Genomic DNA, 6,000 nt, shown 5'->3' on the forward strand with positions numbered 1-6,000 from the left:
GCAATATGTGGGTAGACCTGGTCTGCCTTTTTCTTTGCCACATATCCCATTCATCACTCTGCTGAGTATTAACAGCATTGTCAACAAATAAGACATAATTCAAAATAGTGGCTGGGTGTGGTGGTGCACACTTGTAATCCCAGCAGCTTGGGAAGCTGAGGCAGGAAGATCATGAGTTCAAAGCCAGCTTCAGCAATGGTGAGGCAGTAGGCAACTCAGTTAGACCCTGTCTCCAAGTGAAATCCAAAATAGGGCTGGGGATGTGGCCCAGTGGCTGAGTGCCCCTGAGTTCAATCCCCAGTACCAAATAATTAATAATAAAATAAATAAATCAAAATAATGTAATGGATTGCTTAGTCTTCAAAAATAGCAAATGAGACTCCAGACAATATGTGATCCTAGCTACTGAGTCAGGAGGACACAAGCTCAAGGTCAGCCTGTGTAACTTAGCAAGATCCTGTCTGCAGAATTAAAAGGGCTGAGGATGTGGCTAGGGTTGTAGCTCGGTGGTAGAATGCTTGCCTAGCATAAATATAAATCACTCAAGCTGGATGGGTCTGAGGATCCAGAATGAGATCTTGTTTATAACATTTATGCCCTTTGACCTGACACCTGCACTGATAGGGTTTGCTAAATAACTCATAACCTCTCTCAACTGCATACCTTCACCTTAAAGTGGAACACCATTACAACCTACCGTATGGGATGCGTTTGTAATGCCAGATTCATGGGACCTCAATAGACCTCCAGGAGCCAAATCCGATGCAATCACACGAGCCTTTATTGCAAGCTCAAGCCTGGACTCACAACCATTCCCGATGCAATGGTCCCGGTCCTTTGCCAGTGAGATTTTATAGGTTTTGGGGGATACTCTATGCATCACAACATCACACAGCAAATCATTCCATACTGTAGGACAGTCAAACAACAACTCTTAACATTGATTAACACATTCACTGGCAGGAACAAGTTGGGTAGGGGTGATTGGCTAGTACAAAAGGGGGGGTTCATTTGAACTGATTGGTTTAAGCCAAGAGGGGTGTTCATGCTGAACTACATGGTTTCCCATCATGTTATCAACCACCATAAACTACTGGGGGGTCACCTGGCATCCCAGGTATTTCCCTGTCTCATGCTGATTGGTGGTTGCTAGGGGGTTGCTATGGGTCCTCACCTAGCCTGCCTGAGTCAGGGACACCTGGCACCGCAGACCTCTCCTGTTATTTGTAGACAAACAACTCAGCAGGTGGGTATGTGCTTAGGAGTGCTCTGTGGGTTTTTCCAAGGACAAAGGTCACACCCCCTTTCTTTGTCAGGCTTTGTGCTGAGGTAGAGGCTGGTTTCTCAAAAATGGAGTCCCACTAGTTTCTCACATTAAAGGGTAAGATAAGGTGTCAATTGAAAAGTACCAGCCCTAGCTTGGCCCCAAGGCACCCCATGAGTGTTCTCAGACACAAGTTTATTCCTGTAGTTGTTTATGATGATTCTCTCAAGTGACAGGCAAGACAGACAACATGTCTGTCAGGAGCTGCCACATAGGAACCAAATGCCCCTTAGCGTGGAGCAATGAGAATGTGGAGATGTGACAAGCCAGCCACGGGCTACGTGTGTGTGTGTGTGTGTGTGTGTGTGTGTGTGTGTGTGTGAACTAGGAGCACTGAGTGCCAAAGTGGACTGAACCCACGTTGCCCCTGTTTGGATGGGCCTTGCTCTCGTCTTCTTGCTGGCTCTGCCTATGATCCCCACACAGCTCATGAGATGGGCATGACCTCCCTAGATGTCAGTCAATCTGCTGACAGTAGACATCACAAAGCTATAGACTCAACCCGCTGAAACCTGACCCCTGGCCTCATTTGAATAGCTTCTCCCCAGTAAAAGGGTTCAGCTCCTCTCTTTCCACAGACATCTAAGATCAGAGGAGCTGTCATGGGGCTGGGGATGTGGCTCAAGTGGTAGCGCGCTCGCCTGGCATGCATGTGGCCCAGGTTTGATCCTCAGCACCACATACCAACAAAGATGTTGTGTCCGCCGAAAACTAAAAAATAAATATTAAAAAAATTCTCTCTCTCTCTCTTCTCTCTCTCTCTCTCTTTAAAAAAGAAAGAAAAAGAAAACGGTATTTCTCTGTCTCTGTGTGATTGTTTCATGCCAGCCCAGTTCACCTGGAGTGACCTTAAGTGTTTAGTCGGATGTGATACATGTCCACTCTGCAGATGAAGAAACTGAGGCCCTGAGTGACATCAGAGCAAAGATGCCAAAAGCAAAGACACTAGTTAACCCTTATGGGAAAATCCCCTTTCACCTTTCTAGATAAACGTCCTTCAAGGTAACATCCTTTCAAACATCCTTCAAGGTAAACAGGGGGTAGACATCTGCCCCATTTTAAATTAGAGGAAACTGAGGCATGTGGGTGGGGGCAGGTGGTTCTAGGGACTTGCCCCAGGTCATGCAGCCAAAAAGTGGCTGCCTTTCTTCATGCTGCAAGTTTTGGGATCCAAAGACAGGTTCAAATCTACCACACATGCCCACTCTCCTCTGCATCTGGAACATATCACCTGGTAATCTGTTCACTGGTGGATTTCCTCAGTCACATTTCAGATGCTGGCTTTTTCTGATAGTAGGAAATACAATGACATGGCCTCACTGCCCAGGACTCCTCAAACTTCTTGCCACAGGAATGCAACATTACTTATTTGCAGACAACTAAAATTTAACACCCACTCACACTGCGGTACATGCAAAAATCCTGATACCTGGACAAAGGGTAGCACGAGATTAAGGGTAACTTTGTGCAGGAGCTCGGGGAAGCCTGGAGAGCAGGGCTTGTCAGATCTCAATGGATGGTCCTAAGTCATGACAGGCACAGGACCACAGTGGAGGTGGCCAGCACCCACCTCTGCTGTTTCATACATGCACTCCAACCTCCCCCTGGGCTGCTCTCTGCTTTCAGAGGGTACAAAGACCTTAATGTAACAATGACCTGCTAAGTTCATGGCAGGAGAGCCATCCAGAGGGCCAGCCTCTGTTGCTAGGTGCCCACTGTCAAATGACATCAGACCTTTTGTGTACCGGGGGAGCAAGCTGAGGCTGCAACAGTAATGGCCAGCTCCTGCTGCTGTGTTCATACAACTTCTAGCTCCCTTTTTGACCAGAGTCCTTCCTAAGAGAAATGGTGTCTGCAACAGGAGACAACCCTGGGCCCCAGTCGGTGGCAAAGTTTGAGCCTCTACTATTATATTCACACAGCTATAAATGCCTTCATTGCCAGGCTATTGACCTCCTGGGACAAACAGGAATGTGAATGAATGCAGGGGAGGAGAGCTGGACCCCAGTGGGCCCAGGTCTCAGACCAGTTGTGTAAAGGATCCGCAGTTCTGTGGGGAACACAAGCAACCTCATCAGCTGGGAAAGTCAGAGAAAGGGCAAATAACAACAATGGGAGTCAATCACAACGCCCAGCAGGCACAGATGAAAGAGTCTCAAAGCCAGACCCCAACTGACAGGACCAGAACCTTGGAGAGGTACAGTCGGTCCTCTCCCCAAGTTGACCCGCAAAGCTTCAATGTCTACCAGGGGGAAGTTTGTGGAGCTACTACCGGCTCTGCTGCTGGCTTCAAAGGCCGGTCAGGTCTCCTGTGGGCCCTTGGATCAGGAGGCCAAGGTTCCCTCAAGGGCTCAAAGGAACTTCAACCCAGTGTGCTGCCAGGGACAGCTGAATGCAGGTGTTACTGCTATGTCACCGTCCGCGCCCAGAGGTGAGAGCAGCATCACCCACAGAAGAACCAGCCTGAAGGCAAAGCCACAGCTGCTTCTGCGAAGGCGGGCTCACCCACAGCTCCCACCGCGCCAGATGGCACCTCTGCGCTCCAGATGGGAGGACCAGCCTGGGGACCTGGCACCTGGTCACCAAGCGCCTGAGGGGACTTCCGGGACCCTGAGGGCAACTCGCCCTGGAGGTGGCACCTACCGACCTCTGGCGGCACCGGAGGGCACTCGCGTTCTGGCACCTGGACCACAAGGCGCCTCCCGCCTGCAGTACCCACAACGCCCCAGGAAACACTTCCAGTCATTTTCTAAAGGCTTCAGATTGGGGTCTGGGACGTCTCCCAGGAGCCCAGGCTGGCGACCCTATGTCTGCTCCATGCCCTCCCCACCCCACCGGCCCAAAACTCCTCAGGGTTTTGCACCTGTTGCTGCTCCCTGCCTGGAACGGTCCACTCCCTTTTTGTCCTAGGCCAGTGCCCTCCACTCTTTTCTGATCACCTATTCACATTTCTCCCCACATCCTGCAGGCCGCAGGTCACAGGGCATCCTTCCCTTCTACTACACCAGCCCCACCCAGGCCCTGTAGCCTCAGGAAGCCCAAAAGACCCACAGATGGAGTCGAAACTCTCTTGGAGTAGCAGCTCTCATATCTTTGGCTTTGTCCGAACGGGACCTCCCCTCCTCCCCCAAATCAGGTCTCTGGTAGAGGACTCTGGAGTAAGGTCTTGGGGAACACTGGGGGATATGGCTTTTCTCTATTTTCTCCTTCTCCTCCTCTTTTTTTTTTTTCCATACCAGGGATAGAACCAGCAGCACTTAACCACTGAGTCACATCCCCAGCCCTTTAGAGACAGCGTATTGATGAGTTACTTAGCGCCTTGCCAAATTGCTGAGCGCCTTGCCAAATTGCTGAGGCTGGCTTTGAACTTGCAGTCCTCCTGCTGCTAGGATTACAGGCATGTGCCATCAGCCTGGCTGCTTCTCTGCTTCCTTACCCGGCTAGACACAGACTTCTATGTTCACAGTCGAATTTATTCTCGCTGCGGCAAAACCCGGAGTCATGGCCAGCCCTGCTGGGATAACAACAGCTTTATGCAGGTCCAAGATGGAGATGGGTGGAAGTGAGGGTGGCCTGAGGCCTGAACCTAAGAGCCCCAATTTATTTTTTACCTTTATTTTATTTATTTATTTTTATGTGGTGCTGAGAATCGAACTCAGGGCCTCACACGCGCTAGGCGAGCTCTCTACTGCTGAGCCACAACTCCAGTCCCAGCAACTCCATTTTAAAACCCAAGTTTGAATCATGAAGTCTCACCAGGCACACCTAAAGGAGCCCTCCAGTATGGCCCTCAGCCACAAACAAGTCACTTCTTCCCACCCTAATAAACTCAGAGTGAAGTCTCTGGCAGGCTGTCCTCACTGATTACAGGGAAAAGGGCTTGATAAGAGAGAAAGGTGGAAAGATTAGCTTGGGGACCACCAGACCAGTTGTCACTGAGAGATCCCAGTGGCAGTTGATAAGGATTGAAAGGGGGGTCAAAAGCCCCCAAATTTGGTATAAATAATAGAGCAAATGAACAGACATTCAGCCATCCAGCCAACAAGGATGTCCTCACTCTAAGAGCCTGATGAGGACCTGGACTGACACCCTGACACTTTTTGTCATTTGCTGACCCTCTGCAGTTTCCTCACCACTCTCAAACTCTACAACCACATCTTGACCCTGGTGAGAGCCACAACTTGTCCCTAGGACCCTCTCCTTAACTGGCCATCAGCTCCACCCCAGAAGCCCAGTTCCTGATCGGATCACCACAGTCTGAGAGAGTGTTCCTCTGCTGGACTTGCTTGAGAGGGTTTGTTTGTTTGTTTGTTTTTTGTAGTTATAGATGAACACAATGCCTTTATTTTGTTTATTTTTATGCGGTGCTGAGGATCGAACCCAATGCCTCATGCATGCTAGGCAAGTGCTCTGCCGCTGAGCTAGGTAGCCCTAGCCCAAGGCTTGAGACTTTGGATCTGACACTTGAACTTAGCACATCATGATTAAGTGTGTTTGCACTGCTTAGAATCAATCTAGAATTGTTTGCTGTGAATTAATTAATCTAGAATTGTTTGCTGTGAATTGATTATGTCTGTTGCAGTGCCTAGAATTAAGGATTGTTGTTTTCTTGATTAAGAACGGATAGAGTGAAATTGTAGTGAGTGATTTGAGTGAAAAAATCATTTACCAGGGCA

The sequence above is a fragment of the Ictidomys tridecemlineatus genome, chromosome 15, assembly GCF_052094955.1.
Source record: "Ictidomys tridecemlineatus isolate mIctTri1 chromosome 15, mIctTri1.hap1, whole genome shotgun sequence".
NCBI classification, from domain to species: Eukaryota; Metazoa; Chordata; class Mammalia; order Rodentia; family Sciuridae; genus Ictidomys; species Ictidomys tridecemlineatus.